Genomic DNA, 15119 nt, shown 5'->3' with positions numbered 1-15119 from the left:
AAGATAGTCAAGTTAAACTAATATATCATTTTTACTTTAATTTTGTTTTTTACCAATTTTAGTCAGCGTAAGCCATGGTAATATATCTTCATTCAATATTTTTATGTTGTTTTATTTAACTTAACTCAGGTAAATGAATATCAAATTAAATTAAAATAAACTCCTCACATTTAGGTTTTTAAAAAAATAATATTTAATCAATTTTAGCCAAAGTTCCAACCGAGGAAGGTAATATATCTTCATTTAATTTTTTATGTTGTTTTATTTAAGTTAAATCATGTAAATGAATATCAAATTTAATTAAAATATATACTCCTCACATTTAGTTTTTTTTAAAAACAATATTTCATTTCTTGAATACTCTTTTAAATCAATGAGAACATAGACGTCGTCTCTGCATCCCGGGAGGGGGGGGCATGTCCTCTATTGTAAAACAATTTAAGTTATATTTATAATACCTTTCAGTGAAGCATATTTTTTTTGATATACTGTAAACTTACTTGAAATAATATTTTATATTTTTCATATAATTTCTTTCTTCCTTTCCAAATAAGCCTTTTAATGGAAGTGTGTAGTTGTCGGCACATACCATTAATCCCAAAACTTATTCCAGGATTTAGTGGGTAAGTGATTTAATATAACATAACTGGAGCCTTTAACTCACAAAGGGCTGAACCTGATGATTGAGTTCTGTTTGAAACACCAATGCCCACAAATTAAGCACTTAACATTAATAGAAGGTTAAGACCATTTGCTTTATGCTCCGAAACTTTGCCCTTCATTCTTAGGCTTAAATCTAATTCATTGTTTTCTCTGATGCCGATTGTTAGAATATTAAGGGAAAATGATTAAAATTTATACTAAATTTTTTTTTATATTTAATTGCTGATATTGTTTATGATGAAGAACAAAATTGTCATAAAATCAATTTGTTCCTCAAATAGTTTCGCCAATATAATGCACCAATGTTTTGAATCAAGTTTTTGATTTTTATAAATAGGTCAGAGAGTAGGAATTAACTAAGAATGTTAATTAATCTTAATTTAAATTAATATAATAAAATATAAAAATTGAATTATCTCATAGCATATTTTGTGACATATATCAACCCCCCCCCACTCCTCTCCCACCTCCTGACAAATTGAGGCGGCATACTAAATCTATCTCTGCCAAAAAGAATATTACGACGAATTAAGATATGCTAAATTTCTCTAAATTTAAACTAAAAGATTTATAAATAAGTTAGATTTCCGAAACATATAATAAAAAATTAAATAAAATTTAAAATATTTTAATATACTTAGAATTAAAATAGAATTTCATTATTATTATTAATAAAATTATTATATTTTATTATTATAAAGAATTAGACTATGCCAGTATTTTCGCTCAGAGTATTGAAAGAATTGGATGGCTCAATGATAGTATGAATCCATAATTATATTTTTTTTAAATAATATATCTTACCAATTCCATAGGTGTTGCAGCGTTAGGGAAGGGACAAAATGGTGCTTGGCTCCTATATTTATTTTTTGAAGGCAGCAGACCTAAAATTTTGTTAAGAGTCAGTTTGCGGAGGATTTATTTTATAGTTTAAAATTTAAAAATGGCCACCTGTGTATTTGATTGAAGCGATATATTTACAAAAATCATTTTTTGCAAATCTAAAATTGCTGCTAATATTTTTGAAGCGGACGGCAAGTAAATCAAAAGATAAAAGTTGCAATATTCTAGCAATTTAAAAAAATATGTTATATGTGTTTTCCTTTTAATCTTTGCTCTACCCATAAGGATATAAATGCTTACCATCAAGATATAAATAATACTCAACTACGGAAGCCATTTTAGAGATTGGTTTAAATTTGTGTTTATGTTTGTATAATTTAATTTGCAACTTTTAATAAGCGCGTGTATCTCTTCAAATTGTAAATTTTATTGATTTTCTTATATTTAAATTTCAATTTGAACTTTATTAATATATTAATTTAACTTATTGTATAAGTTCATATTTGTTATGCGTGTGAATGATAAATAAATTACTCCTAGATCCTCTTAAGAATGCTATTTGTTATTAGAATGATTTTGTGATTTAAATAATTTAAAAATTAGCGCTTCAAAAAAAAAATAAATAAAAATAAATTTAATATTTGCGCTTGCGCGCCATATGACCAATTGTGAAACGCATAACGATTTTTCGATATCTCTCTAATATATGTATTTTTTTAAAAAAAAGTCACCTTGAGAAAAATCTCACATGAATATGATTATGTTAATGTAAAGTCAGAATATTGCTGTGATCAAATTTAGACAATAAAATGTATGAGATAAAATTTAGGCGATAATTTGAATAAACCAAATAAATTTAGGCCGCGTTCAAGTTTGATTTTTGTTTCTCCCAATGCATTAAGACCTGACTGTGCCAACTTATTTGCGTTTCATATTTTTACATTTTTAGAAATAGAAATAGGCCGCTAAAAGGCATCTCTTTTTTTTAACTCTTATTTTTACGAAATAGTAAATTAAAATGGAATAGTTTGTGTTATTTATCCCGCTCTGCATTTACAGTTGTTGTTGGTCTTCCTTTATTTATAATCAATTTTTTTCATACCTCAAAGGATAATTCTTTAAATATATTTTTTTAATAAATACAATTTATTTTAATTATTCTTTTTAAAAATACAAAAATTTCTATTTGCGGCCCTTTCAATGCTCATTTTTTTTAAAGATATAAAATTATTACACGACAACATTTTAAAAAACGACCCGATATTAAGATTTCAGCCAAAATAACAGAGTTGTTAAAAGATACTTTTTAAATGGATCTAGATAAAGATACAACGTCTAAAATAATATCTAGATACAGATATTTAATCAAAAATCTATCTAGATACAGATACCACATTTTTATATCTAGATACAGGATCTATCCTTTAAGAACTCTGCAAAATAATATAATAAAAGCCTCGAGATTTGGCAAATAGAGTCCTAAATCTTTCTTCCATCTATGAGAAGAATCTCCAGGATTACATAATATCATTTTGGCTAAAATCTTAATCCTTTTCCTTTTTTAATATCTACCCAAATTTGGCTTTTTAACAACGCAACACAATTTCTTATGATTTTCTTATTTATTTATTTTAAAAAAATGAAAATTATCTTTCGTTTATTTTTAATGCATATAAATTTTTTTAATAATGGAAAATCACAAATTATTTTTTGAAAAATATCCTGATTTTAAGATTTTTTTTGTTCTTCTAAATATTGGGAGAAATGGAGTTTATTTTTTTTTAAACTCTTAAAAGACGAAATTTTCAATTTCATTCCTGAATGTATTTTTTTTAAGCTAGTTAAAGATAGTTATAAATTATATATATTATATATATAAGTAAAAATATTAATGTAGCAAAAAAATATTTTTTCCGGTATAATATTAACTTTTAATGTTATTAAGATTATATTCGTTTCCTTTTATTTGATAATTTTTTTTTAGGTTAATATTAAGAGGGAAGCAATGCTTTTCCGGCTTTTATTGACGCTTCTACGGCGGACAAATAAAATGGAATGATATAATATTGATAATATCTTATAAGTTATTTTTTTTATTTTTTACTATCAATTATATTTAAAAGATGTGATATATCATTACTTACAAAATTTGTTAATCGTAGTATTTTGAAAAAAAAGAAGGTAAATTGACAGAAGTTAATGGGTCTCACGTTCCAATGGCTTATTGTAAAATAGCTATTCAGGAAAAGATTGAAGTTGAAAACATCATATGCATTCAATTTAATTCAGATGGGAAAGAAGTAATATTTGATAATAACAAATATAACTAAATATATATAATAAGTAAAATGATTATTATAAAATTATATCTTACAATTTGTGAAAGGTTGGAGATAAATCTTAATGATATGTTTGTCCCCTTACCCATTCTAAGATTTATAAAATTTGCATTTTTATGAAGTAGAATGTAAATTTATTTACCAGTGACCAAGTTTACTAATAGAGAGTCAATTGTGTTTTTTTATTTTGCTTTATAAAAGTTATTGTTCGATATAAAAAAAAGAAATTTTCATTTGAAATCAATGACAGATTAGATAATCGATGTTCATTCATGCTGCATTTTCTAGCATACTATTTCTTTTTAAAAATAAAAATCCCCGCTTCATCCTCTTTAAAAACTACCTAGAAATCGGTTTCCAACCAGCATAAATTTATAAAAAAAATTAGGAATAAGCTTCATTTAAATTGCCAATAATTTTTGGGGGAAATAGTGATAAAATCTTTGTAATTCGCTATCCAGTGCAAAGAACCTCATGGGATTTTTTTTTAATCCAGCCTGGCCCAGGCCCCTAGTAAAAAAAAATTTTGATCCTGACCCGACCCATATTTAATATTAAAAAAAATTCCCAGGTCCGGCCCTAATCCATAATAAGTTTCAAAAATATTTCCCAAGCCCTTATCCTTATTGTATTTAATGAAAATATACAATATTTAATTGTATTTAGGCAATCACTTTGTTTGCAATACTGAAATTTATTATTATTAGAAGCAGAAAAATAATAAGTTAGCAACTGTTTTATTAATATAACGTGCAGGACTTTAGCCGGGCCTGATCAAAAAATTAATGCCCATGAAGGTCTCTGACTAATTAAATATTAATTTTATACATGTAAAAAATTTTTAAAAAAATATACTCATCAAAAAATATTGAGGATTTTATTTAATCGCCATTTTATTTTTGTTGTAATTTTTTTTACCTAGTAAAAATAGTATTTCTCACTGAAATTTGCCATATCAAATATTTGAATCTATTTGCTTTCAACTCTTCTTTTATTTATTTATTTTTTAAAATCTATTTCATCATATTATAGTTAAGAAAATACATTCAATGTAAGGGAGTTGTTTCCGAAATATTAGCACAGAAATCTAAAAGCGTCCATACTTATGTAATCGTTAAAGCAGATGAAAGGAAATTGGGTGAAAATGTTTTGTATGTAGAATAATCAATGCAATGATACAATTCCTTATTTTTAATTGCAATTTTTATGATTATTCAATTTAATTTTTGGGATTAAAAGTGATTTTGACTAACGAAACATCAATAATTAACATTAATTATAAATATGTATTTCTATTTTTGACTAATAAAATAAAGAGATTTCATAAATATTTTATAAAAACCGGATTTAAATGTTGACCATGATATTGACACTACGAGTATTTAATAGTTAGCCTTATGCCTTTGTTTAATGTTTTATAATTCTAAAAAATTCGTTAAAAAATAATCTCTTTCGAGGAGACCGGGGTAAAGTGATTGATGGGGTAACTATGTTAACGCGAATTTTTAAACCTTGAGCATACAAACTTTAAATTTGATTTTGGAAATTTTTATACATAACTTTTTACCTCTATTCATCTTTTGGGAGATATTCATGGTTTGACATATTTTGTCAAAAAACAGTTTTTTTTTGCTCAAAAATTATGCAAATAAATATTAAGTATATTTTGACTGAAAAAAATATTTATCCTCATTTCTACACAAGTTCTTTATAGTCTTAGCTATAAAATAAAATTTATTTGAAGTTTAAAGCTTAACTAGGACACATAACGCCCACATACCAACCACATCAGACACATTCATTTCCCTCCCACCTACCACTCACGTCGACATCATTAACTTTCTAAAATCCGACAAACCTCCCATTATTTCTAGAATTCCCAAAGGCTCTAGAAAACAAGTAGCCAAAGCTCTCTCTACCTGTCTTCATTCACTATTAAATAACTTTTCCTCTCTAGATCATTGGCTCAAACTTTTTTCATTTTCTTTCACGACTCTCCAACCTCCCAATCCTGAGATTCATCAAATCTTTAACCCAACAAATTAAAGACGCAACCATACACCCCCTCACCCTCATATCCACTTTTTCTCCTCATAATTCTAAAAAACTTTCCAGCCTCCAATTAAAGGCTAAGATAATTTCTAACAAAATAAACAATCTAAACATCAAATCTGCTCTCCGCTTACTAGCATCTGACGACTCAATTGCAACCAGTAATGAGGAGAGCTACAACAAACTTAAACTTAAGCACCCTCCTGGAGGTGACCTCATACCTCCTCCTCCGCCCAACATATTTCCTACTAATTTCACCCCCGTCGAGGTGCGCAAAAGTATCCTATCCTTTCATCACGACTCCTCGCCCGGGTATGATGGGCTTCGCCCCATCTTCCTCCAGGACCTTACATCCCCCCTCATAGTCAGCCAGGTCCCTATTTTACAGAATCTAACAACATTCTGCAACAAAATTGCACATGGACCTGTTCCCGAATCCATCAGGCCACTCCTGTTCGGCGCTAAATTAATCGCACTCGAAAAGCCGAACAAGGACATCCGGCCGATAGCAATCGGGACCGTATTCCGTCGCCTCGTTGCTAAACTCATAGCTTCCAAAATTAAGGACAACGCAGCCTTAATTTTAGCACCCCATCAACTCGGTATTGGCATCCAGGGAGGTTGCGAAATAGCCACACACGTTACTCGCATCCATCTCCAAACCAACCCTAGCGACGAAATCCTCGTCAAAATTGATTTTTCTAACGCCTTCAACTCCATTCGCCGTTCCCACTTTCTTCCACAAATATACCACTCATTTCCCACCTTCTCCCAATTTTTCCACTCCTGCTATTCCAAGCCATCTCATCTCCAATTCAACAACTACTTACTTTCATCATCTGAAGGGATCCAGCAAGGCGATCCTCTAGGCTCGATACTTTTCTGCATTGGAATCAACGAAATGGTCAAAAACATTTCTACCAACTGCAATCTTCCACTCCACACTTGGTACATCGACGACGGAATGTTCTGCGGCTCCCCTCACGAGGTCGCCAAGGCCCTCGCCATCATTAATACACATTCCGCCGCAATTGGACTTTCACTTAACGAACAAAAAACCGAGATCTGTCCACTTCATTGTTCCATCCCATTCACCCATAACTTCCTTACAACCGAGCTATCATCCCTCACTCATCTCGGCTCACCTGTCGGTGGCTTGCAATCCATTAATCACTTCTTCTCTAACGCGTCATCTAGCTTACTTCATTTCAAAAACATCTCTAAATTTCTCCCTCGCCATCAAGCTTTTTTTCTCCTCAAAAACTTTTACTACATTCCTAAAATTCTTTACGCTCTTCGATCCACCTCAATCTTTAAATTTCCCGACTCACTAAAATCATTTGAAACTTCCGTCAAATCTCTTGCCGAAGAGATCCTTAATCTTCGCTTCAACCATAATTCATGGCTACAAGCATCACTTCCATGCAAGCTCGGGGGCATCGGCTTACGCTCACCTTTAACTCTTTCCATCAGTGGATTCATCGCCTCCCGCCTCTCATCTGACTCACACATTAGCCAGCTTTCTCACTTTCCTGACCCATTATTAGCTGAAGCCCAGACCATTTGGGACAATTCCGTTGTCCCAAACACTCCTCGACCCTCCTCCTGTTTACAGAGAGACTGGGATACTCCACTCAACGAAGGCTCCGTCGCTTACCTAAAATCGAGCCTTCATGACGACGATCTCACAGTCTTTCACCAATTAAACCAAGGATCGGGTTACGAGTTTCTGGAAACTATACCCTCCAACAACCTCGACTTATTGCTGACCGCTGACGAGCTAAGATTTGCCATTGGATTACGGCTCAATTGCGAAATTGTTCTACCATACCAATGCAAACACTGCGAAACCAGCGTCGATCGCAAGGGCAGACATTGCCTCCATTGCCGCTTTTGCCGAGGCCGTTTTCCACGGCACACCAATTGCAATGACATCATATTGCGCGCTCTCAAATCCGCAGGCATTCCATCAAGACTTGAACCGACCGGCATTTTTAGATCCGACGGAAAACGTCCTGATGGAATGTCCTTGATTCCTTGGTCAAGGGGCCAGCTACTAGTCTGGGACTTCACCTGCATAGACCCAAATGCACCATCCAACCACAACGTCGATGCCCTCGCTCTAGCAGAAACTCGTAAAACTATCAAATATAGTTCCATATACCCCTCTTTCTTATTCATACCTATCGCCTGCTCTACTCTTACCACCTTCGGTAGCAAAGTTCTAAGTTTTTTTAAAGAATTAGGCAAACGGATTCGGGAAAAAACCGATCAGCCTAAAGAGTCCCTTTTCTTACGACAAAGATTTGCTACCGCCATCATTCGCTCTAACTACCTAAGTTTCATCTCTTCCATTGAATAATCTCCTATGTCTATGCTCTCTCTCTCCCTTCTCTTTCCTAGTTTCCATTCTTTTATCCCTTACCCTCTTTCGCAAATTATATATTTATATTTTTTTTACCTTTATTAATTTTACCATATAAATTACTTGTATATATACATTTATATAAAAGCATGTTAATAATTTATTCCAAACAGTAGTATAAGAAATTTATTGTAAACATAAAAAAAAAAATAAAATATATATCATTATCTGCAAAAAGAGAATTTTATAATATTAACCTCCACACCATATAAAAAGATATTTTGGGGAAACATAAATACGCTGTGTTATATGGAATAAAAAATTCAAAAATAAGTGCAAAGGTAAGGAATATTTGGAATCCACAATTTGATTAAAATGGACAAATTCTACCTTATTTTTGATAATTAATTTATATTCCCTTAATTGTATTGATTAGACAATAATTAAAAGTAACAAATATATGTCAAAATAGCTAATATGTCCAATAAAGTTATGTTAAATTTTATTTTAACCATTTTAAATAACGATCTCATCAATAATAAGCCCAGTCCAAATTTTTTTAAGAAAGTTTTATCTAAATATATAGAAATTAATTTTTTCTTAAAAATTGTTAAACCCAAAATATGTGATACGTGATATATAGCGCTTTTGCCCACGAAAAACAAGAATTTAAATAAATTAATTTGTCTTAGTAAGTTAAATCTACTAGAGATGTATTTGATAATAATATTATTTGTGCTTTAATTGAACGAAATTTTGGATTGTGAGCTCTCATTTGAAATATCTCTCTTTGATGCGAAATAATTTTTTGATATTTAGTTTTATAAATTGTTTCATATTAATATTTAATTCCATCACATCCTTTATAGTTTTGCAGAGTACCATAGTGATTTGTATTTCGTGTACTGTTTCCTTTTGTATGCCTAAAGCCATGTTACCGCATCGTGTACTAGATTGTGATCAGAGTTTCTTTGGCGTTTTTTGACGTTATGTTTATTGGTGTATGATTTGACTTTTTCGAGTTTGAAATAATCCTTAACCCAAAATAAAGATATATGTCATATGGCGTCTAGTTTCTACAAATAAAATTAAATATTTTTATTTTACATAATCATTGGCACCTTTTTTGATCGATATAAATATGATCCAACATAAAATTGATAAATTTAGATATATTTCAAAAATTCCAAGGCCCGTCCCTGCTCGAACCCTTTTTATTTTTAAAGAATAGAAGTTAAAGGCCGGGTCCACTTTTTCCGATCTATAATATAAATAATTATAGAAATATTATTTATAACTTATATAATTGTATAAATTACCAGTTAAAACAATGGCTGAAGCTAATTTATACTTTTCATGTGCAATAAGGTGTTAAACTAAAAATGTCCAACCTTTGACCCTAGAATCCTAATTAGAAATACGCCGATGCCGCAGTCTATAGTTTTTTTAGACCTTTTTTATTATTCAATAAAATAAAATAATAATAATAATAATAATAATAATAATAATATTAAAAAGAGTTGCTCCTCTTCTGAAAAAATGCAGATCGATAGTTTTTCTTCTAACTCATTAAACGTTGAAATTTAAATTTAAGAATCATCAAAATCCTTCCCTCGAAGTAGTGTTGTTAAACGGCTCGTTTTGAGCCGATTTTTAAAAACGGTTAACTCAATACTTCATCCAGAAAAATATTACCGAACCCTGAAGATTTGCTCATAGAAGGAACAAAGGTCTAGACTCGAAATCTTGAGGCTAAGGCAATATTTTTATGGCTAAAATATTGAGTTAGCCGTTTTTAAAAATCGGGTCAAAACGAGCCGTTTAACTACACTATCCTAAAGTAATTTAAATATATATTTTTGAAATTCTCCGGGAAAAGCCTGGTTTTATTTTCTCCAATCCTTCTTGTTTTCCACATAGACGGATAAATAACATTGAACTGTTACACCCTGCATTCACAGTTGACGTGAATTCGCGGAAATGTATATAAAATATGATAATAGCTCTCATAATATAAATTTTTCATATTAATCTCATTCTAGTATCCAGTTTGATGTAAAGTAAAAAAAAAATTATGGGGAGGCTGGAAAGCCATAAGCTCTGATCACGCAATGGTTCATAAAAAATTTTTAATGAAGAATTAAAAATGTCAGTTATAGAATCGTCTTTCCTATTAATATTCTAATCATTTTTCCTCCAAATATTTTTAACATAACAAGATAGTTTCAACATAATAAGATTATATGATTTAAAAAAAAATGACTTGTTCAAAATTCAAAAAAATTATTAGTATTTTCAAATCATTCAACTTTACTACTTACTAAGCATAAAAGTTTTAAATTAAAATTAGCCAAGTCCTTCACCATAATAATAATTTTTAAAAAAATCAGAAGTTTATGGGGTGTAAACTATTTTCCTTACTCGAATTAGAATCCAATCTACGTTAAAATTTTTCGAAATGATATGCGTACAAATAGTGATGTAAAATGGCTCCATTTGAGCCGATTTTAAAACTGTTAACTCAATATTTTAGTGATAGAAATTTGCTTAAGCCTCAAGATTTCACTAATAGATACTAAAACCTTTGTGTCATCTATGAGCATAAAGGTTTGGGCTTGTTTAATATTTTTCTGGATAAAATATTGAGTTATTTGCGATTTTGCATTACTACGTAGAGGAATAGCTAGCTCAGCGTTGTATCTACAACATTAGAAGGAAAGAAAAAGAAGAAGAAAAGGAAATAAATAAGAAATATAATATTTAATTTTATCTTAAAATTTATTATTTATAAAAATATATTAAAATTGATGAATTTGAAGTTTTTAAAAAAAAAAGATTGTTATTTTAATTTTAATTTATAAAGTAACAGATATCGAACTCGATAACTGATAATATCGAAATTATGATGTCGAAATCGGTATCAGCAAAAAAAAAAGAATAGTAATTTCTGTAATGTTAACACGAATTCGCGGCGTGAATACAAAAATACAAGCATATTTTATATACTCCGCCGCTAATACGCGTTAACTGTGAATGAGGGGTAAGACGTTATTGCTTACGAAAGAGTAAGGTTTTGACGTGGTAACGTTTTAAAATTAAAAAAATCAATATTATTATTTTTATATTTTATTAAAGCAAGCATTTTTGATCATTAATAAAGAACTCTTAGTGACATTGATAATGTTTATTTTTTAAAAAAAAATTATCGACTTTTTAAGAACCGTTTGCTTCTTTTTTAAAAAATAATACTCTTAAAGGCCATTATTAATTGTCAAATCCTGAGATTTAAATTGATTAAATTCTATCATAGAGCTAATTAAATATAATTATATTATCGTGGGAAGGATAGGACATCTTAAATAAAATGAAAAATCTATGACATAAACAATGTTTCTAAAATAAACATTTATATATATATAATAAAAATGTTGCAAAAAAATAATAGAGAAATTAAAATTTATATTTTTTTCCCCTTTCTCCTTCGATTAAACAATCAAAGTAATAAATAAATTTAGCCAAATTTATGTAGGATTCTATGATAAGTGCTAAAAAGTTTCTAATGTAATACACCTTTTTTTTTACAGAAGTTTATGGAAACTAGCAGTTTAATGCATCTTAACAAACAATAAAAAAAGTATATATATATAAGTATAAATTTCGAAGAGGTTTATCAAATTTACGACTATTTTTCTGTGTCCCAGATTTTTAACAAATTTTTAATATTTACGAAATATCTGATTTTTTTAGAATCGTATTCAACGGTGTCATAGGTGGTTTGGGATTTAAACCCCAACCAGACCAAAAAAAATACGAATGATTATGTCATAAATAATTGATATTCAGAAGATAAAACTCAGGTATGTTGCGTCCAATTTTTTCTCCTTCATATAAATGCCGATAAGACTATATTTACAAAATTTTGAATATTATAACTATCACATAGAGTATGTGCCCAAAAAAGTAGCAGATTAAATTTTCATTAATTGTGAATTGCAAAATTATTCTATTTCATATAGGTTATATTCTATTTTTAATTTTAGCACGGAGTAAAATTTATATATTTCTTCCTTGTGTATCAATATTTTATCCCACGAAAATTTAAAGTATAATTACTTCTTTTTAAACCCTAAACATTGATGTATATAAGATATATTAACCAAATAAATTCTCTTTTATTTATATCTACTTATTGCTATGAATAGGCAACATTTCTAGATGAATCAGATAAAGAAGCGGAATTTTATGAATAAAATTATTTCTGAAACTTCTTGTCTATAAGAAGAAAAAGACGCAACAAGCTTATCCAACAAGTTGTAGCCTTCGTTATCAAGATGTAAGCATGTTTTGATCAAGAAGTGCCCTTGGAAAAATATCAGAATGGCCTGACTTAAATATTTCATCTGAGGGTGCTACACTAGATTCAAGATGTCAGTTTTTTTTTGCTTGCATTGGAATGTATTAATAAATAATTTTATTATACAACAATTTTGTGCAATTTTTTCAAAAAAAAATTATATGGATTCTGAGGTTATGAGAATCTTGAATATGATTATATATGACAACTTGGAAAATTAAAAGTTAATATCGAATTGGCCAATTACTAGATTAATATGATCATTGAGGGGAAAGCAAAATTATGTGATTTTGAGATAAGTTTCGACTTGTACCTAAAAAATCTCTGTGGATTAATTGAGAATACTATGAGATAACCGTTTTCTACTTTAGAATATATTTTTGACTAAAGGAATGAATGTGATTGATCAAACGGTTTTATCTAATTTGCAAAATACTTGCCAAAAAAGCCATCTGAGAATATATTAAATCTTGACATGAAAAAATCAAATATTTAGCTAAATTTTAATAAGAGGATATAAATGCATCTACAGGCAATTTATTTCGAAATTTAAATCTTGGTATGAAAGATTAATTTTAGTAAATAATTTTCCAAGAAACACAACATAACATTGCATATTTTAAAATATATTTTGAAGTTTTTTCCAAATATATGAATCGTATATTTTGGCAACAATACCTATTCATACAAACACAAATGAAAGTATACCTTTTCTGCATTACGGAAAATCCTATCTCAAAAGTAAGATATCTTGAAACCGATTGAATGGAATAACTTAATATACATCGAGAATTAATTCTCAATAAAGAACAAATAATTGAAAAATTGGAGTATTTGAAAAAAAATTACATTTTCATTTATGAACTATATTTTGATTAATTTTTTAAATCATCATATAATGTTTAATTCTATAATATTTTTTTAACAATATTATATTCGCTATTAAATATTTTGTGTTTCAAAATTTTTTTATCATTTTTAATTTCAAATTTTCATTTTTAAAAATTATATAAAGTTCCTAATGCCATGTTAAACCAAAATATATTGAATGTATGGAATTGTAAACAATAACGAACACGTAAAATATTATTTATTTATAATGGTAAGAGAATGTGGCTGATAAAAAAAAAGAGAATATAATCAAAGACACGGAAACGTTAGTAAGCTAAAGAAAAATTACTAGATTCAGATGCTCTCCAGTTACGCTAACGGATTAAAATTATGACTGGAGTTTAAATTTTGAGGAAGCTATCATCGTGGCTATGAGATTAATATACTAGCTTTGGACAACTACCTCCTAACCAATTACGCAGAAAATGCTCATAAATATTAAGATGATGCGCTTTGTCCTGGCCCTGGAAAAATACTAGGTTGAAGCGAGTAGTTCAAGTAGGAATTAATAAATTTAAGCAGTTTAAAAAGATTAAAGTTGAAATTTGTACAACAATCAAAGCCTTAACAGAAACATCTATTATTATGATGATAACTTAAATGGAAAATATTTTATAAAAAATAGATATTTTAAATGTGACCATCCACATAAAGGGATTTGCTCAACCTTGATATACCCTTGTAAAATATGCTAAAATTTCGGATTCTTTATAGCCCCCCTCCCCTCCCCTCAACAAATCTCAAATAAATGTTATGGAAAATAATAGCTTAAATTTAGCTTAATACTACCAACCTGGCCCAAAGTAAGTCCATCGTAAGATTATACGGCTCAAGTATCAATTAATATAAAACAAATTTATACGAGTTAGACGGCCAAAAGTAACGGCTTGTAAAGAGCTTGGTGCTTATGATAATAATAAATTAGAGGTTTTGGAGATAAATTATGTTACAAATACAATTAAACCAATTATTACGAAAGGAGGTCTTAGCGCACATTTTAGATTACTCTAGTATTTTAGTTTTTTATTTACCCATCCCGATAAAAAAACTTAAGAGTACTACGTGCTCTGGATATAGTTGCTTTAGTAGGATGTTTACATACCTCAGAGGGAAAATTTCTTTAAAGAAGGTATAGTAGTTTTAAGTTATACTGTTAATAATTATTAGTCGAATTTTAATTAGATAATTCTACTAGCCTTATGGAAAACGTAGTTTTAATTGATATATTATTCCAGCAATGTGTCATTTTTTCAACTTTAAATTAATTTTTGAAGTGCTTTTTTAAAATTTAAAAATATGATTTTAGAGGAAATCTGTTTCAGCATGTTTATACGTCTATCTTATAAATTGTAAGAAAAATTTGATTTCTGGTAAAATCCCATTTTTAAATTTAAAAAAGTGGCTTAAAAATGATTCAAAGTTGAAATAATAACACATTGCCTGGAAAAACATATTGCATCTGACATATATAAATCGTTTATTTTGTTAAAAAACTTGTGTAACAGAATCTTATATGGTAATGTTTCCAGCTTTGTCTCCCCATTCTTTTTGGAGCCAGACTTATAGTCTTACAGAAACCTAAAATCCCACAAATGAAACACTTATCAAAATT

The 15119-nt window shown here is 29.1% G+C and overlaps 1 long non-coding RNA gene across 1 annotated transcript; it reads left to right on the top strand.

Moving 5' to 3' along the window:
- Positions 1-208: 208 nt before the first annotated feature.
- LOC135927342 (uncharacterized) lies at positions 209-5088 on the top strand. Its single transcript, XR_010572049.1, has 4 exons — positions 209-228; positions 1365-1424; positions 3685-3806; positions 4878-5088. It is a non-coding gene; the product is annotated as an uncharacterized LOC135927342 (long non-coding RNA).
- Positions 5089-15119: the final 10031 nt, after the last annotated feature.

The sequence above is a fragment of the Gordionus sp. m RMFG-2023 genome, chromosome 3 (assembly GCF_954871325.1).
Source record: "Gordionus sp. m RMFG-2023 chromosome 3, tfGorSpeb1-WG-v2, whole genome shotgun sequence".
Taxonomy (NCBI): domain Eukaryota; kingdom Metazoa; phylum Nematomorpha; class Gordioida; order Chordodea; family Parachordodidae; genus Gordionus; species Gordionus sp. m RMFG-2023.
Note: the sequence above shows the minus strand (reverse complement) of the source record. Positions and strands in the feature narration are given on the sequence as shown.